The sequence below is a fragment of the Mirounga angustirostris genome, unplaced genomic scaffold, assembly GCF_029215605.1.
Source record: "Mirounga angustirostris isolate CCGP_5_RB_7025 unplaced genomic scaffold, mMirAng1.0.hap1 SCAF_9, whole genome shotgun sequence".
NCBI classification, from domain to species: Eukaryota; Metazoa; Chordata; class Mammalia; order Carnivora; family Phocidae; genus Mirounga; species Mirounga angustirostris.
Window position 1 is genome coordinate 8837440 of NW_026991717.1, and position 21141 is coordinate 8858580.

General features: G+C 38.6%; 1 protein-coding gene across 1 annotated transcript in view; it reads right to left on the reverse strand.

Moving 5' to 3' along the window:
* AGBL1 (AGBL carboxypeptidase 1) overlaps nt 1-21141 on the reverse strand; it is an 805329-nt gene that overhangs the window by 54442 nt on the left and 729746 nt on the right. The window lies entirely within an intron of this gene.

Sequence of the window (21141 nt, forward strand, 5' to 3'; positions counted from 1 at the left end):
CCTTTCTTTCCTGCTCCTGCCTCTACCCAGATGCAGACTCTTTTTTTTTTTTTTTTTTAATCAAGCCAGTTACCACTCAAGAGATCATGAGGATGGAAGAACTTGGGGGAATCCATGAATCAGTTGGAACTAAGCCTGGCAGATTTGGTCTGAAAAACGTACTCTTTTAAAGGAGTTTTCATAAAATTCTAGGAAGACAGAAAGTTTCACTCACTGAACAGGTTCAATATGTGTCTTATCACTTCAACCACATTTCCAGTTCTTGATGCCCAGGGCAGAGCAGTAATGTCTCGTCCTTGACTGTGAGATGGGCCTTTCTGTCTTTACTGTTCATCCCCATCAGTCATTTATGGCCCCTTCCTACAGGGTCAGGTGGGCAGAATGCACCAGTTCTGGTAGACTTAGATGTGAGATAGGGTCACCACCTGCCCCAAAACCTGGTGATTCGTATTCTCAGGAACAAGAGAACCCACAGGTCTAGCTCCCAACTTCCTCTCTGTGGCTTTATACCTGCACTCCTTTCTCCCACTTATTGCCCTCTTTCCCAAAATAGTAGATGAGGGTGATGCTATCAGGAAAGCACTTAGAAGGGATAAGACTGGGTGATCCCTTCACTGCTATGATTTGTGACATCACTCACCCTTAATCAGATGGTCTAAAGTACCTTATAAATCTAGTCCATTCAACAGTTGATCAAAAAGCCCGTCCAAACACATTTTAGAGGTGATGTCAGAGAATGATTATTAATTTTCTATAGCCCAGTTTCTTTATCAGTAAAATAGACACGGCAATAATTAATGAGATAAGGTGCTTCACATGGCATCTAATTAATACCAATGCTATCTATTATTATTGATGTTGTTGGTTACCAGGAGAAAATTCTTGTGCAATTTTTTTAAAGGGTTTGGAATGATCCCATGATATGAAGAGTAATGAATGAGTGCTTGTCATGTGGTTTGTATTATTTTAAGCACTTCTCTAATATGATCTCATTTAAGCCTGACAACAACATAGCAGATAGCTACTCTTATCATTCTCATTTTATAGTTGAGGGAAATGACCAGAGAGAATTTAAGTAAGCATACCAATAATTATTCTTTCTCTGCATTAATAAAGACGTGTGGTAGATTCCAAGGGAAATGAGAGAGAGAAAGTGGGTTTTGATGGAGAAAAATAATCTGAAACAGATGCAAACAAAACAGAAAGAGGCAACATGGCAGGTGGGACACCTGGGGTTGGAGGCAACTGAATACTTGGTTCTTTGGTAACACAGTGAAGTTCTATTCACAAAGAGGACATATGATAGATGCAGACATGAGTGAACAATAGGATGGGGGAGGGAATGGAAGTGACAGAGAAAAGATGGAGAAGTCAAGTAAGGCAATGCATGTGTCCTCTGCATATTGGTAATTCCTCTGCATTTAATCCATGCCATGTGCAGACACTATTTAATAAAATAATGAATGAGGGAATGAATAAGTAATGTCCACAGCCTAAGGCAGCAAGCATGGTAACGTCTTTCTATTTCCCAAGCCCTGAACATGACTGTCCTTTTGAATCCATTTATCAGTACATTTTAACTGGTATTAAATAGGTGTTTTATAGTTGGGAAATAGCCAAACAACATCTTCTTTCCATTCCTATTGCACACAACTGAATTGAGAGAGATTGAGTATCATACCACCACTTAGTTGGATAAGCTTATGCTATGGAAACCACAAAGCAATACTGTTGAGGTCTCCTTGGCCAAAATGATTGGCTGCAAAAGCAATGGGAAGAGTAATAAATCCTTCTTTATTTTCAAAACCATAACATGATTGAAAAGAACAGCTCCTTCTATGAACCTCCCATTAAATTTAAAGCATATTATGGACAGAGGCCCTATCCACTGTTTCTGAGGCAAGCAGAATGCTGCCGAGGCAGGAGGAGCCTTGCTCTCCTAGGATGAGGATTTGGCCTCACAGGCTAATAGAAATGGCCTCAGGGGGTCGTAGAGGCTGAGCCTGGCATAACCTGTGCCTTTCTGTCACTTCCAGGACTTGGGGACAAAATTGGTCAGAGCTTTCTCCATTCCAGACATGATCCCATTTCCATCTGTTATAAAAGCTATCAGGATTTCAGCAACATTATTCTCATGCAACTTGCTATTCTGGTTCTTTCTGTGTGGTTTGCATAAGATTGTCCAAAAAAAAAAAAAATCATTGGAAAGTATCACCTTATTTTCAGAATCTCTAGTTCCACTTATCTAATGCCCTCAGATTCAGTGGCTGCCAGCAACTGTTATTTGAATTCCCCAGCCCCATCCTGATTTGTGTGCAATTGTTCTAATGGAGGGGATGGCTACTTATTATACAGGAAGTACTTCCAATGTGCATAGCAGTGTGGCTGCTTCAGCAACCAGAGGGCCTGCTTCTTAGGGACTTTTCCTAGGAACTTGCGATTTTTTGAGGTAAAGCAGACATCTGCATGAACTGGAACCACGCAACACTAAAATGTGCTGTAAATTGGACTCGTTTAAAATTTTACCCCAGTCATCTTCCCTCAATCTCCTCCAGAACTGGCAATGGTAAGGCAAGGCATTCCCAGATTAGCTTCCAATGAGAAAACTCCCCGCACTGGATAATGAGCAGCACTGCATAGTTAATAAGCGGCCAGCTCTGGATCCAGAGTATCCATGCTAAAACTCGAGCTCAGCCACTTGCCAGCTCTGCAATTTTAGGCAGGTTGCTTACTCCAGCTGATTTTGGTTTTGTCATCAGTGGGGTGGCAAAGATTAAAGGAATAATAACTAACCTGTAAAGCACCTAAGAAGGTGCCTGAAATAGGAAAGGCGTTCAAGAAATGTTGGTTTTTATTAATACGACTACAGTTGGCTTTTATTCCTATGGCCATTTCTACTGCTACCATCAAAAACTGAAGGATAAAGATAGTCACGATATCAACCCCCAATTGCTCCCATGGCAATTTATCCTAGTGGTTTTTCTCACTACTTTCCCACCATGGACCCTCAGTCTGAGCCTAAACAAAGTCTATTGAAAAGATCAAACTTTATTGTTGCCTCTTTACTATAGGAAGATAGATCCTCAGGCAATCTGTCCTCCAGAGGTAAATTATAACTACTTGAATGAGTAAGACATGCCTACAAAACTGCATCCAGTTCCAGGGACTGCATATTAAAAAGGGTGTTAGGAATCAAAGATATAGATTAAGATCATGAGGGGGCTTGATATATAATAAAAAGGATGAGCATGGAATACTACGTCTTAATTTTTTTTATGGGGGAACGATGATAGTTCCATTCTTATTAATTCATTTATTCCTTCTTTCAAAAATAATTTTTTGAGACAGAACTCCCAACATGGCAGAGATTTGCTCAGCAAATCCTCTCCCCAAAAACCAGTTATAAAACTGGAAAAAAATATTTTAGAAAGATAAAAAAGAAACAACCATATAGGGCTTTGGAAATCAACCATATGCATCCATCAAGTTGGGAAGCAGTTATTCATGAAAGAATAGACAATTGGAAGTCTGTGGCATATTCTTGTTTTGGGCTACTCCCATCCCCTCTTCCTCACTTGTTGACATGATAGCTCTACCAGAATGGGCCAGTCTGTGAAAACTAGAAGTTTCACTGGTGGAGAGGGTTGACCTTATTTGCAGCAAATGGGAAAAACAATACCCTGTACTAAAAGCATTGTTGGTAATCATAGCTAGCTCTGCCACAAATGAATCAAAGACCAGCTGCCCAGTTAGTCTGAGATGTGGACCTAGTTGCGCTAAGCAGTAAAGTGGCATAGTAGTCAAAAATTTAGCAGGGAAATATGGGAAAGGACACAGCAATAAGCGGCCTTGCTAACTTTTCCACTTATACCCAGCTAACTAGAAAGCTGTGCACACAAGCAAAATAAACCAAACAGAATCTAAGTTGTCCATATATCATTGTGTGACTCTGTCTTCACATGTGCATGATAGGAACTGCAGAAATTAGTATTATTTCAAGTTACTAATCTTGTAGTAATTTGCTCCACACCATAGAAAATGACTATAGCTACAATATCTATTTTCTTTCCACAGCATACTACAGACTTTGCCATAGAATCATGTATAGCTTTGTTAAGGACTCAAGCCTTCTACATAGAAAGCAAAGAAGGACCACTTCATTTTGTAGTATTGGCAAAAATGTCTGCTAACCAGAGATGCACATGGGCTAGAGCAAAACAGTAAGCTATGGAAAAAATCTACTTTATCTAATATAACCTCATTAATCATTGTTGACTGTTTACAAATCATTGTAAACCACTTTTTCTACATAGATAAATTGTTTTGCCTGTCAAAAAAAAATAATAACTAAAATGAAAATTTCATTAGAGGAAAACAATAGCAGAATTGAGATGTCATAAGAAGGAATCAGTGAACTTAAAGATAGATCAATAAATATCCACTCTGAAGAACAGAGAAGAAAAGGTTATGATGAATAAAGACCTCAAACGCAGAGGATACCAAAACACACATCACTGGAGTCCCAGAAGAAGAGGAGATAGAGAAATGCCAGAAAAAGATATTTGAAAGATTAGTAGACAAAAACTTCCTAAATCTTACGAACAATATAATCTACAGAACAAAGAAACTCAAAAAGTTCCAAGTAAGATCCATTAGACACATTGTATCCAAACTGTTCATAGCCAAAAGCAAGGAAAATATGGTCTTAATATACAGGGCACAGAAAATAAAATTAGCAGTTGACTTACCATCAGAAACAATAGAAGCCAGAATGCAATGGAATGACATACTCAGAGTGATGAAAGCAAAAAACAAACCAAAACAAAAGTTGTCAACCATAATTTTGTATCCTGAAAAGCTATCCTTCAAAATGAAGACAAAATAAAGAGATTGCCAGACAAAGGCTGACTTATTTTGTAGCTGACATATCATAGGAAAAATACTTAAAAATATTTCATTTAAGTTCATATAAATTGAAATAAAATGACACTGGGTGGTAACTCAAATCCACATAAAAAAATAAAGAAGACAAGAAAAGCATTAATTTACTATCAGTCTAAAGTAGGGTGTCATAAGTTAAAGTATGTATCATAATCCTTAGAACGACCACTTGAAAAATAACTTAAAATAGTAAGAAAAACAGTGAAGGAATTAAAATGATACAATTAAAAATCCTATTTAACAAAAATAATAGGAGGAATAAAGGAGCAAAAAGACCAGAAATGTATAGAACACAAAGAGCAAAATGGCAGATGTAATTCTAACCTGACAATAATTACATTAAATGTGAATGGACTATGTATTGTCATCAAATGGCAGAAATTGTTAGACGGGATTTAAAAATCATAATCCAAATATATCTTCTCTACAGGAGACACACTTAAATTCAAAGATACAAATGGGGTGAAATTAAAAAGATGTTGGAATAAACCTAACCAAAGAGGTAAAGGATCTATACTCTAGGAACTACAGAACACTCATGAAAGAAATTGAAGAAGACACAAAAAGATGGAAAAACATTCCATGCTCATGGATTGGAAGACTAAACATCGTTAAAATGTCCATGCTACCCAGAGCAATCTATACCTTCACCGCCATCCTGATCAAAATTCCAATGACATTTTTCAAAGTGCTGGAACAAACAATCCTAATATTTGTATAGAATCAGAAAAAGACCCCGAATTGCCAAGGAAATGTTGAAAAAGAAAAACAAAGCTGGGGGCATCATGTTGCCTGATTTCAAGCTATATTACAAAGCAGTAATCACCAAGACAGCATGGTACTGGTACCGAAAACAGACATATAGACCAATGGAACAGAATAGAGAGCCCAGATACAGACCCTCAACTCTATGGTCAAATAATCTTCAACAAAGCAGGAAAAAATATGCAATGGAAAAAAGACAGTCTCTTCAATAAATGGTGCTGGGAAAATTGGATAGCTATATACAGAAGAATGAAACTCGACCATTTCCTAACACCATACACAAAAATAAACTCAAAATGGATGAAAGACCTCCATGTGAGACAGGAATCCATCAAAATCCTAGAGGAGAACATAGGCAGTAACCTCTTTGACATTGGCCACGGCAACTTCTTTCAAGATACATCTCCAAAGGCTAGTGAAACAAAAGCAAAAATGAACTTTTGGGACTTCATCAAGATAAAAAGCTTCTGCACAGCAAAGGAAACAGTCAACAAAACAAAGAAGCAAACTACAGAATGGGAGAAGATATTTGCAAATGACATTACAAACGCTGATTTCCAAGATCTATAAAGAACTTTTCAAACTCAACACCCAAAAAACAAATAATCAAGTCAAAAAATGGGCAGAAGACATGAACAGACACTTCTCAAAAGAAGACATACAAATGGCTAACAGACACATGAAAGAATGTTCATCATATTAGCCATCAGGGAAATTCAAATCAAAACCACATTGAGATACCACCTTACACCAGTTAGAATGGCAAAAATTGACAAGGCAAGAAACAACAAATGTTGGAGAGGTTGTGGAGAAAGGGGAACCCTCTTACACTGTTGGTGGGAATGCAAGTTGGTACAGCCACTTTGGAAAATCGTGTGGAGGTGCCTCAAAAAATTAAAAATAGAGCTACCCTATGACCCAGCAATTGCACTACTGGGTATTTACCCCAAAGATACAGATGTAGTAAAAAGAAGGGCCATATACACCCCAATGTTCACAGCAGCAATGTCTGCAATAGCCAAACTGTGGAAAGAACCGAGATGCCCTTCAACAGATGAATGGATAAAGAAGATGTGGTCCATATATACAATGGAATATTATTCAGCCATCAGAAAGGATGAATACCCAACTTTTACATCAACATGGATGGGACTGGAGGAGATTATGCTAAGTGAAGTAAGTCAAGCAGAGAAAGTCAATTATCATATGGTTTCACTTATTTGTGGAACATAAGGGATAACATGAAGGACATTAGGAGAAGGGAAAAATGAAGAGGGGGGAATCGGGGGGGGAGATGAACCATGACAGACTATGGACTCTGAGAAACAAACTGAGGGTTTTAGAGGGGAGGGGGGAGGGGGGATGGGTTAGCCCGGTGATGGGTATTGAGGAGGGCATGTACTGCATGGAGCACTGGGTGTTATACGAAAACAATGAATCAAGGATCACTACCTCAAAAACTAATGATGTATTGTATGGTGACTAACATAACATAATAAAATTAAAATTAAATTAAAATTAAATTAAATTTAAAAAAGATGTAAATGATATACCATGCAAACATAACCACAAGAGAGCTGGAATGATTATATTAATATCCAGTACATTGTTTAAAAAAGATCACTATAAACAATGAAGGCTATTAAATGATGATAAAATGATCAATTCCCTAGGAAGATACAATAATTACAGGTGTATACACACTTAACAACAAAGCCCCAAAACAAATGAAAAGTATGACAGAGGTAAAAATATAAATATATAGTGCAACAATATTTGAAGATAAAAATATCCCATTCCCAATAATGGACAGAACAACTAAACAAAAAATGAGAAAGACTATTGAATACTTGAACAGTACTTCACTAACTTGATGTGATTGACATATATAGCACCTTCCACCTAATACTACAAAATACATATTCATTTTAAGAGCATATTTTTCAGGGAAGATCATATGCTAGACCACTGAATAAGTTTCAGTAAATGTAAAAGAGTTTAAATCATTCAAAATATGTTCTCCAAAGCAAAATTAAAACAGAAATAAAAAAAGAGGGAGAGAATGCCCCACATACTTGGAAATTTAAGAAACTCATATCTAGGGATTCCTGGGTGGTGCAGTTAAGTGGCTGACTCTTGGTTTTGGCTCAGGTTGTGATCTCAGGGTCATGAGATCTAGCCCCTCATCAGGTTCCCCATTCAGTGCAGAGTCTACTTCAGATTCTCTCTCCCTCTCCCTCTGTCCCTCCTGCTCATGCTCTCTCTTTCTAAAATAAATAAATCTTAAAAAAAGAAAAAAAAAGAAACATATCTAAATAACCCATAGGTAAACAAATTACAAAAAAAAATAAAACATTTTGAACTGCTTGAAAAATAAAACATAATATATCCAAATTTATAGGATGCAGCTAAACCAGTGATTAGAGGGAATTTATAGCTTTAAATAACTATATTTGAAAATCAGACAAGTCTCAAATCAGTACCTTAAACCATACAGACTAGAAAAATGTAAACAGACTAAACTGTAATCAAGCAGAAGAAAGCAAATAATAAATATTCTGGTGGAAATTAATAAAATAGAAAACAGATATAACAATAGAGAAAATCAGTGATCCTGTTAGTTTGCAACTTCCTCAGAAGCTTCCTGGGTGTGATTTAAAACCAGCTCTAATAGAGAGAGGGCAGGGAAAGACCATAAAAAGAGGCAGATTAGTAGATGGCAGGTTTAATGAGCAAGAGAACTACTGAAGAGGCTTGTTTTGGGTAGCTGTAAAATGAGTAGATTTCTGCACCTGCATGCCACAATCAAAAGTTTATAGAGAGACCTTCACTGGGCTCAGCCATGAATACCATCCAGATGGTCTCAACACTAAAACACTATCTCAAGGTTATGTCCTTGCAACAGCTTCTGGGAGCAGAATGAACATTCCAAGGACTGGAAAGGGTGTGAGAAGTCTCCAACCACCAGGGTCCAGCTCATGGGTCAACTTGGTGGTCACATACTTTCAATGACCTCCCTCAATAGGTGCCAAAGGTTTGTTCTTTGGGAAGATCCACAATACTGACAAATATTTATACTGACAAGAAATAGAACAAGTTACCAAAATCAGGAATAAAAGGGCCTTAAAAAATAGAAAGATATTATTTAAGGGAACAAAGATAGCACAACAATTTAGATGAAATGGACAGATTCTTATAAAGATACAATTTACTAAAACTGTCTCAAGAAGAAATTAAAAATCTAAATAGACCTATAACATGTAGTGAAATTAAATCAGTGATTAAAAAACTTCCTACCAAGAAAAGTGAGGCCCAGATGGCTTCACTGGTGTTCTATCAAAAAAATTAAAATAATACTGATCATTCACAAAGTCTTTCAGATAATAGAGGAGGAAGGAAACATTTCCCAACACATTGTATGAGGCTGGTATTACTATGATACCAAAGTCAGAGAAAAATATTATAAAGGAAAAAATGTAAAAACTACAGATCAATATTCTTCATAAACATTAACATAAAAAGTTCAACACAGTATCAGCAAACAAAATCCAGCAAAATATAAAAAAGGATTGTACTCCATGACTGAGATTGATCTTAACAATGTAAGGCCGATTGAATATTCACATCTCAATTAATGTAATAAATAGTATAGTGTATTGTGTTAGAGTGTACAATACATTGTGTACAGTGTATATTGTAAAGGGCAGAAACAGCTTAACCATCTCAATTGCTGCATACAAAGGGATTTGACAAAATCTAACACCCATTAATTATAAGACTCTTAAACTAGGAATAGAAGAAAACTCCCTTAATCTGATAATGGGCATTTATGAAAAATCCCACAACTAACATCATATTTACTAGTGAAAGAATCAATGTCCCTTAAAGATCAAGAACAAGACAAGGATGTCTGTACTCTGCACTTCTATTCAGCATTGTACTGGAGGTTCTAACTAGTGCAATAAGGAATTTTAAGAAGACATCCAGATTGTAAAGGAAAAGCAATGCACATACACACACCTTTCTAGAACTAATAAATGAATTTAGCAAGATTACAGGAACATATAAAAATATAAATACATTCAACAAATGTAGTGCAAAATCATATACTAAAAACTATAAAACATCATTGGTATGAAAGAATAAATAAATGGAAAGTCATTCCATATTCATGGAGTAGAAGATTCAATACTATCAAGATGACAATTCTCCCCAAATTGATTTACAGATTCAGTCATCTGTATCAAAATCCCAACAGACTTTTCGTGGAAATTGACAAACTGATTTAAAAATGTATAGGACTCAGAGTAACCAAAACTTATAATAAAGAACAAAGTTGGAATACTTTATTTTTAAACCTTACTCTAAATCTATAATAGTCAAGACAGTGGGTACGTCCATAATGATACAGACCAAACAAGATTAGTCTAAAATACTAAATAAACTTACATAATGATATGAAATAAAACATTAAAAATAAAATAATGTAAAATAATAAATAAAATTAAAATTAAAACATATTCATACTTCAGAAAACACAGTGAGAAAAATAAAAAATACAAGCCACAGACTGAGAAATAATACTTGCAAATTATACATCTGATAAAGGATTTCTATTAGAATATATAAAGAATTCTTACAACTCATTAATAAGTAGACAAAAAATAATTATAAAATGGGCTAAATATTTGAATAAACATTTCAGCAAGATGTACAAAGGGCTAACATGCATAAGAAAAGATGCTCAGATCTTTCGTCATTAGGGAAACGCAAATCCGAACCACAGTGAGATGTAACTACACACTCACTAGAATACCCATAATAAAGACGGACACTAACAATTGTTGGCAAGGATGGGGGGAAATTGGAAACCTCATACACTGCTTATGGGACTGTAAAATGATATAGCCACTTTTAAAAACTTTGTCAGTGACTTAAAAGTTAAATATACTCTTATATAACCCAGAAATTCCAGTCCTAATGGAATTGAAACAAAATACAAAGACTGTGCATGGATGTTCATGGCAGCATTATGTATAATATCCCCAAACTGGAAACAATCAACTGGTGCATGAATAATCAAAGGTTGTATATCCATACAACAGAACACTATTCAGCCATAGAAAAGGAACAAACTATTGATATATGCTACAAGACAGATGAATCTCAAAGACACTATACTGAGTGAAAAAAAGCCAGATGTAGAGGATTACATATTATATGGAACTATTTATATGAAATGTCCAGAGGAAAAAAAAGTCTCTAGAAAAAGGACTGGTGGTTTGCTGGGCTGAGTCTGGGAGGAGGGGTACTAGGGTTGATTCCAGGTGGGCACAAGGAAATTTGGGATGATGATAATATTCTAACCTGGATTGTGGTGGTGATTGTACAACTGTAAGTATTTACTAAAAATTATTGACTCTTACACTCACCATGGATGAAATTTATGGCATGTAATTTATACCTCAATAAAGCTGTAAAAAACAAAAACAAAAACAAAAACAAACAAACAAAAACCTTGAGTATAAGATTCTTGAGGTTAGGGTTCCCACCATAGAGTTCAGTTAGAAGACTTTAATTCGGGCGCCTGGGTGGCTCAGTCGGTTAAGCGACTGCCTTCAGCTCAGGTCATGATCCCAGGGTCCTGGGATCGAGTCCCACATCGGGCTCCCTGCTCGGTGGGAAGCCTGCTTCTCCCTCTCCCACTCCCCCTGCTTGTGTTCCCTCTCTCGCTGTGTCTCTCTCTGTCAAATAAATAAAATCTTTAAAAAAAAAAAAAAAGAAGACTTTAATTCAGTCAAGTGATTAGCGTTGAAAAGAGAAAGGTAAGCATTTAATCATTCTAGCTTGCCTTATTCCCTTGCCTGAGGGATAATGTTCTAGGTACCTCCATCCCAGCTAAGTTCATCTGTGGATAAGTTAAAAAAAAAAAAAGAAAAGAAAAGAGAACAAACAAACAAAAACTCTAGCTCATTGGTTGGTTGGTTGGTTTTCTGGTTTGGTTAATTTTCCAGGGCTAAATGCTCATTAAATATCCTTACCATGGAAACTCTTTGAATCCAACTCCTACTTTTTCTTACACCTGCCTTGTTCCTTTCGCCTTAAAATTCTGACCCTTCACCATTTGTAAATCATTTTCTAAATAAATAAATAAATAGCTAGCCCCATGGTGCCTGCATTCAATCTATACTGTTCTTGCTGTTATAACGTCTGTCATTCTTCCCACAGCAGGACCATCCAGCTGGCAGGGCTGAGGGAAGCTTTGCTGATCCCATGTGCTTCTCCTCTGGAGAGCCCTATCAGAAACATCAGGCTGTGGTGGATACAGATGTATGTTCTTTAGGCAACTGGCTTCTTTGCTGTTGTTGCCCATTAAGGATGCTGTGATTGTTCACTCATCTGTGTCTTTGAGTCAGAGGCATACAGTCAATACCTGTTGCTCTTTGCTTAGCAAACTGTCCCTAGATCCACTCTCCCTAACTCCCTTCCAATCATGGTGTCCTCTCTGCCCTACGCTGTGACCTCTGAGAGGTTTGCAGAAGCTCTAAACCCTATCTTGGGTGCAATTACACGTATTGAGAGGCTTGCAAGCATTTTCCAGATGGGATTCACTGTCAAGTAAGGTCATTAAGGAAGCAAGGGAGAAAGAGAGCATGGTCCCTCTTTAATCATCCAGCCTGATGGGCAATTGCATGCTGGCAAACAAGGCTACCCCTCTGCAGAATTGCTGTGCTAATCACCAAGCCTCTAGCGGAGAGGTATTCTGTGCTTCCAGTTGGAAGGAAAGAATGTATCTCCCATAGAGTCCTTGGATAATTGGAAGAATTAAGGAAAAATACATGATTCCATTTGGACCCAGTACTAATTGGAATGAACCAAATAATCAGCTCATCGGCATGAAGCATAACCTCTTACCTTTTTGCCTCAGAGAGGACCATTTCCCTACATAATAATGAGCGCTATGGCCCCTTCATCAACAGTTAGATTGCCCATTCCTCCAAAGTAGCCTGTGGGTTGTGCCGGGACCATTTCTTCTGCCAGCCACTTTCTGGCTCAGAGCAAGAAAACCTTCTAATTACATTGAGATGGAAATGGAAGACCAGCCCCCTGGCTAGGCTGGGCTCTGCCTGGCCACAGAGCTCAGGCAGAGGTGCCTGCAATATCACAGAGCAAGTTTCAAAGGTTCGGTTCATTAGAGAAAAATCGATCTATCTGAGGAGTCCAGAACAAAGTTCTGAGGCAATCCTTGTGCTGCCACTTCAATAAAAGCCTTCCACTTCCTAAAAGCAAAAACACTCAAGGCAGGTGAGGTCTTACTTTCTTCGATATCGATGGCTGAGGTCTCCTGCCCTTCCTGAAGAATGAGCACTTAATTCTTTTGCACTGTCAGTGCAAGCTAGCAAAACAAAGCTGTTTACTTTAGATAAGAATTCAGATTATATTTAGTCTCCTGATGGACCCAGATTCAGGTTCTTGCACTCACCCCCCCACATATCCATTCATCCAACTTCCTTGCCCTTCTTGACTATTTAATATGAGTCAGGCTCTGTTAATTGATTTATTCCACTTTATAGATGAGAAAATGGAATCCCACAATAGTTGAAGAACTTCCATTACACGTATTGAGAGGCTTGCAAGCATTTTCCAGATGGGATTCACTGTCAAGTAAGGTCATTAAGGAAGCAAGGGAGAGAGAGAGCATGGTCCCTCTTTATTCAACTTCCATATCTAACCAGAACTGGAGCTGGTATTTAATCCTGATTTGTCGGACTCTAGAGCCCAAATCCTGATATGTATGCCAGAAATGCTAAGTTTCAGAGATAGATTGGTTAAAAATAAAATTTAAAATAATAAATTGAAAGTGCATTTTTAAAAAAAATCTATCACAGACCCTTCAAGACACTAATATCACAGCAAAGGATTCTCTGGAATTCTTAACAGCATGTGCCTATTGGGCTTCCATTTTTCCACACAGAATTCTCTACCTACTCCATTATTTTCCTTTTCTGCCCTCATTCCTTATAGTCCTTCCATTCTCTCACTTTTCCCAAAAGAAAAATCTTTCTGGAAAGAATCTGGAAGTTAGTTAATACACTGAATGATGCACCTTTGAATCCTCTTAGCAATAACTACATTTTGTTGGTTCAATTGCCCTACCCCTCTTCCTTCTTGTTAAAAGGGGGCAGCCATAGAAATGTAGAGTAGCTGCCTAGGGCTTAAGGCTGGCAAATACCATCCATCATCCAGGTTGCTCCCTTCTCCGTAAGTATAAGCAGCACTGGGCTTGCCCTAGAACCTTTTGATGGATAGAAAAGAAACATTTTAAATGATTTTGGTGGAAAAGTGACCTTGTAGCCTTATTTTCAAAGGGCACCTTTTTTTGGAGAGGGGTGGTAAAGGGCTTTGGGCTGCTGTTTATGAATTGCAGTGAAAATAATGTACATCTTCTACTGGGGAGACTTTCGTTTGTAGTTCTGGAGAACTAGCAGGGTCAGACATGACCTAAAGAAACAAAAAGACAGGGACATAGATGATTCAAATATGATGGAGGGAAGGACAGGAAGATAGAGGATGGAAATGAGCACGGCTTACTATTTCTAAGAATAGACCATGCATTTGGGTGGAGCATCTTGGAATGTAGCTTTTAGGAACTTAAGCTTTGTGGATGAGGGACATCAGCAAGAACTAGTTCTCATTTTAGCAAGCTACAAAGACAGATGCCAAAGAAATAGTTCTTTAATGGTGGAAGTGAAATTCAGTAAGTTGATAGGTGAGGAATTCTTCATGCTCTAAGAAGATACCATTGGCATTTGGACCAGAAACCTTTAATGTCCTGATCTAAACATGATGCACTCCTGTTCATAAGAGATAGAGCCATACCACTGGGCATGGGCAGAAGCAAAATACTGGAATATATTACAAAAGCATTACCAGGTATGGTTATGTGGTGGAAAGTAGAAGACTTATAAGCAATGTATGGACAATCGTATCTATTTGCTTGAAGTAGGACCCCCAGTATATCACCTACCCACATATGAGGCAGTGTGGAATTACATAGTATAAAACCACACCACTTGGTGCCAGAAAACCCAAGTTCAAATCCCTCTTTTTAGTACTGTTTTGAAGCACATCAATTCACTCCTCTGAGATTCATTTTCCTTATTTGAAAATGAAGTTGTTGAACCAGAAGATCTCTTCTATCTCAAGCTCCATGAGTCAGCTTTCTAATGAAAGGGAATTGAAAAGCACATTAGTTAGGCTTCAGGGTTCAGTCACTTGTGGGCTTTGACAGATACTGTACATCTCTCATATTATGAAATATTTTTTCTCTCCCAATAAAAATATGATGCTCTGTATAACTGAGCAAAATTCTCTCCTTAGGTACTATAAACCTTCTGCCCAATGAGATATGAGAAAATTGTGAGTTGCCTGGAAAGATACTTAAACATAGTAATTTCATGGAAAGAAGTCTGAGTTGAGATTTGCTTTTCGTAAACACTTTGATTATGGTAAGGGGAACCTCAGAGGAATAAAAGTGGGATGGTTAATAGTGTGAAGCTAGAATCTGACTGGTTTGAAGGCTCTTCCCTGAGATTCTTGAAAAGATTTTCTCCTTTGCACCCTTCTACCCTATATACCAGTGGCTTTTAACCATGAATGATTTGGGTCCCAAGAGAGATTTAGAAATGTCTGTGAACATTTTTGGTTCTCACAACTAAATGCTACCCAGACCAAAATGTCAGTAGTGCTAAGGGTGAGGAAGTTTGCTATATACTGATAGTACATAGAGACCAGTGAGATACTCTAGAACTTTGTGAATCGAACTGATAAATTTAGCATGCAACGGATCGAATAAGAAATAGTGATATCATCTTCAGAGGATGAGCATTCCTGTGGCAGAAAGCAGAAAGAGTAGGCTTTAATGGAGTAATTGATTATCTGACAATATCTAAAGCAAGAATGTCTCAATAAAATGTATGTAGAAAATCAGCTCTGTAGAGGCCAATACTAGAGATATTCATCCAGGACTGTTCAGAGGATAAATTGCTTCGACCCACAATGGGGTTTGTTGTCTTCTGAAGGTGCAGCTTTTAAATAGTATGGATGCAGCTGGGTATTTTTGCCAACTTTCTAATCTCACCACCATCTGCTTGAATCCTATATTCACCAAACAATCTTCTGGTTATAGTTTGGCTTCTCATGTAGCACTTCCTACAGGAAGATAACGTGCTGACCAAAGAAAGAAAATTATTCTGGTCTCCTTGGCTGTTATATCTCTCATAGTGATCTGATAAACTGACATTTTGATTTCTTTATCAGATGAAGCCTTGGGAATTTTGTGTGAGTCAGTCCTGTGAGAGGCACCCAAAAACCTGAGGACCCAGTCAGAGTCCTTGCTAGGATAATTCCACCATCAACAGCCAGCTAAACATTATCTCTGGGCACTATCTCTTTCACAGCCTAAAATTTATAGCACCTGGAAGAGTAAAGCCCTTCCTTACTTTTTTTTTTCTCTAAGTGAAAAGAGTAAGGGTTTACTTTGCAACCACTCTAAAGCCTCTTATATAGGAAGCTCAGTGTATACTACAATATATTGTAGGTTAGTGATTTTTTTAATAAAGTATACCTTTTCAAAGTAGGAAAAGAATGTGAAATATTTCAAAGGGGAAATATGAAAGTAAGACTTTTTTTTTCAGGCTGGAACAGGGAAATTGGGGCTAAGTTGGTCAATCAGACAAAAAAAATCCCCAAATGGCAAGGTGAGATCTTGTGGGAATGCCTTGAGGTAAAGCCAATTCAATTAGTTTCTGCAGCATAACTATCAGGACCCAAAAACTAGGTGGAATAATGAACTGATTAAAACCTGTAATTGCAATTCAATGGAGGAAACCATTCATCATGAAGATGGCAGCACTGCCTACATTCCAGATCGCATGGAGAGGAGATACTGACAAAGGTAGGAACAGGGGGGCTGCTACAAATCAGAGGAGAACAACACATTTCTTAATAGGAGAATCAGCACTAGCCTGGTCTTCATCCTGTACACTTGATTTCTGACCTAACAACCAAAATGTAGGCGTCTCCCTCAGGCTTTAATCCAAGACCATTTTGAGGATACACTTCTAATTTGATCACTATCAATGTTGCTGGATTTTACCCAAAGCCAATATTGGTCAATGCTCTTGATTTTTCCCTGATGTTTTGCAGGTCTTTTTCTCAAGCATCTTCCTATATTTGAGCACATATTGCTTTGTATCAAGGGTCGGCCAACTTTTTCTGTAAAGGGCCAGATAGGAAAATTCTTGACTCTGCTGTTGTGATCCAAAAGCAGCCATAGAAAATATATAAACAAATGCCTGGGCTGTGCTCCAATACAGCTTTGTCTATAAAAATAGATGGGAGTTCACATATGGCCAGAGTGCTGCAGTTTCCTCCATATACACAGTAGTAACTAAGATGACATGCAAAGCAAAGTAATAAATGAAATAAATGACTGACATAAAATAGCTTTCTTAATTTTTTTGAAAGACATGGTGGTCGTTTTATACTAAATGACATTTTCCTCTGAGAGCTAAGACTTTTGGACCAGCTTGGAATAAAAGCAGTAATCAATACAGGAATCCTGGTAGTAGACAGAATGGAAGATGCATCAAGGATGTTTAGCTTCATTCATTTGTTCTTCCTCATTCGCTCCACAGTATTTGTTTTAGGCACTAAGGTGCGTGTGTGGCTATGTTCCAAGCACTTTTCTAGGTTCTAGGGATGTAACAGTGAATAAGACAGAAATGGTTCCTGCTTCCTGCTGTTTTGGAGATCATGACAGTGAACAGATGAAGACATAAGCAAGATAATTTTGGTAATGAAAATTACTATAAGGAAATAAAATGATGTGATATGGAATAAATGTAGGTGAATAGCTACTACTATAGTTCGGGAAGTTGAAGAAGGCCCTTCTGAGATGGACCCTTTCTGCTGAGACTGATGATGGTAAATCTCCTGCAAAAGACTTCAGAAAAGAAAAAAGAAACACTGGTATGGTTGGAGCTGGAGTGAGGTAGAGAACACATATGAGGTGACAGAGGTAAGTCAGAGTCGGGTTTTGCCTTGGGACTGGGTGTTAAAGTTTGATTGTATTCTTAACAGGAGGAGAATGCATTTCACGGTTCAAAGGAAAAGATGACATCATCTCAATTGATTGTTTAGAGGACAGTTCTTATTGGGATGTGAGCACAAATTCTTGGAGGGGTTGAGGGACAGTACTCACAGGGGGATAAGTTAGGATCCTCTTGCATGATGGTGGCTTGGCTAGAGAGCTTCTTTCATCTGTTCCCATTGTATTTACCTATTTTGAATTTAGATCTTGGTGGAAATTGGCATTTTAAGCCCTATTACCTTTGAAAAGTTAATTCTATGAAAAGGACCAAGGTCTGGGTCTGCTGGGAATGGATGCTTTTGTCATCTTAACTCTTCAGTCATTAACCTTCTATACTAACCCTGCTGATTCCATCAGATTCTATTTTAAGGGTCAACCAACATAGCCTATTGGACAGATTAGCTATTGGATTTCAGAGCACAGTCCACAGTATTTTCATCAGTGAATATACTTCTAATCTGGTACCACTTTCTAGATTTTTTTTAAAAACAGCCAATCTTTGTTAAGCAGTGCAAAATTGCACTCTTGCCTCTCAGTGTTTAAGGTATATAAGTGGTTTTTCCCATAATCAGCAGAATAAAAGAAACTGGGGCACCTAGGTGACTCAGTCAGTTAAGCGACCGACTCTTGATTTTGGCTTAGGTCATATTTTCAGGGTCATAAGATCAAGCCCTGTGCTGGGCTCCCTACTGGGCTCCCCACTGGAGTCTGCTTAAGATTCTCTCTCTCTCCCTTTCCCTCTGCCCCCCGCCAAAATAATTTTTTAAAAAATAAAGAAATATAGTCTGGCCCACATGCCTGTGTGAGAGAGGATGGACTTCTCTTGATATGGTCCAGATATAACCTGGATACTATATATGCCCGAGTATGGAGTCGGGTCCAGCTCCTGATATCTACTCTACACCGGCCTCCTTGTAAGTTAACACCCCACACCTCTGAACCCTGTCCAGGTTTCTCATCTTGGTCCTTCATATCCCAGTGCTTATCAACTCCCTTCATACCCTTGCCATATATTTCATGTGCCATATTAGGGAAATCCCCTTGCCCTGTAACTATTTCTAAATTATTTTCCTTCCTCTCCTTCCTCCCAATCTTCTCTCTCCTCACTTTTTTTAAACCTGCTTACCAAAGACACCTTCTCTTTCTCCAGCAGAATGCTTTTGCCTCAGTTTGTCCATATTACAGAATACTTCTGCTACACTGGTCTACTCCACATGAGAAGGCACTGGCCTTGTATTTAATCTCACTGATTAGCCATCATTTCACTTCTCCCGATCATTTATAGTCCAGGACTTTTATTATGTACCTCCCCATTCAAACTGTTACTGCTAAATCTACAAAATTTTTGTTGTTGTTGTTGTTGTTGTCTTTATCATTCTAGATGTCTTAAAAACTAAATCATGTTTGTCTTCTATTAAGCCTACTAATTAAGAGCTGGACTGTGAGGCAGGTGGACCTAAGTGTAAAGAACCTAGATATGTAAACTTTAGCAAGTTGGATAACTACTTTGTGCCTCAGTTTCTCATCTATAAAATGTGGATAAAATAGTATACACCGTCTTAGCCTGTACTACCCAGAAGCAAGAGACTGAGGCTACTAACTAAGCAGGAAGTGCAGTGCCAGGGAACCAAGAGTCAGGAAAAAGGGGAGTGAGTCAGGGAAGGGAAGAGCCAATATGAGGGCACCTCATTGGTCACAAGCTCACATGATTGTTCGATATAATGGGATGTCTTCTGGGTGCTCATAAGAACTACTGTTTGTCAAGACAGTCCATGGAGAAGGAAAGAAGAATTTGTCCTCTGGAATCCATATTCTATAGGTTTTCCCCAAAGGGAATTAACTGCCCCACACTTCTGAATTGTGCATACCTGGCTGGTGCACAGGTTCATGGCATCTCATGCCTAGTATCAAGAGGGAAGCTTCAGGGTGGAGGGCAAGAGTAGCCTGGCATGGGCATGGGGCAAAGGGTATTGGGTTGTATCCTTGTGAGGCGGGTCATAGGCCAGGCAGAGCTGGCTGCCTTGTGGCAGCCAGGCAAAACAAGAAGCCTCTAGGCAGAAGAAGCTGAAATGACCGGAGTGGTGCCTAAGAGCTGTCTGATTTGTCCCCCCCTGGAAACACTTGGATCCATGTGTGCCCTTTTATCATACCAGCCTCTCAAAACCCAGAGTGTACCTCCATCTTTATGAGTAGATACTAATCATGTGTCTGAGAGGGCAGGTAAAGATTCAATCATTCCTAGAGCTCCATTCAACTGGTGGCAGCTCATCCCTGTGAAGACTTAAGGCAAGAGTGTTCATGAAACAAACAAAATTCCCTGGAGCCACAACTGATACTAAGACCATGACCATCATGATCTCTTTTCTCCACCTCCCTTTCATGATTTCCCACACACCTGACCAGAACTCGAGCTGGTCTGGGTTGTTTGCCTGATGGAGTGACCCAGACCTTCATCCCTAAAGGGTCTGAACTCTTTGATGTCTTGACATTGCTGGGGTGCTATGGTGACATAGACAATTGTTTGTGTCTATCTGGGCATGGAAGCACTGAGATGCCCCAGTGAATCCCTTAGGATCCAGACATTGCTCCGCCTACCCCACATTGTGTTGGAGCAAATGTAGCCCCTCATGGTGATCAAAGGCAGCGTCAGGAGTTGGCACTCGGCCCTTCCTAACATAACATCCCTTGTGCTCCAGATCAAGTAACCAATTTGGGCTAGTAAATCCACCTCAATTATACATTCAGGATCCAGGGAAATAACTACTGGTTAGGTTCAGGTACCCATTAGACCACTATAACTTGGGTTGAATTCCATGCATATCTGGCTTTCCTATACCTCAGCTCTAACTGGAGGATTGTGAAAGCATTGCAGGTCTCTTGGTATTAGTGTTAGAAGCCCCCTCTAATAATCCTCAAAAATTTGGGGCATTCCCTAGTCCTTGTATGCATAGGAACCCTAGCACAGGTCCCTCTGGAAAGGATCACACTGATCTTCACCACATCTACTTGCAATAGCATTGAAGAGCCCTGACTCATGGGGTGGAACTTCTCTTAAAGTCAAAAGGCATCCTGATCTTTTAGCCATTGCTACAAACCACTGCAGGCCAAGGCACCCTGTTGGCCACTGCAGCCTTCCTACCCATTATAGTAATTACAGCAGGTGCACCACACCGTCTTTGCCTCTGATGGTCAAGTGCTGCCACCTAGCTTCAGTCATTCTGGCATCTCGCCACTGATGTCAGGCAGCTTATTTTATGTTAATCTCTCTCACTGTCAAACCT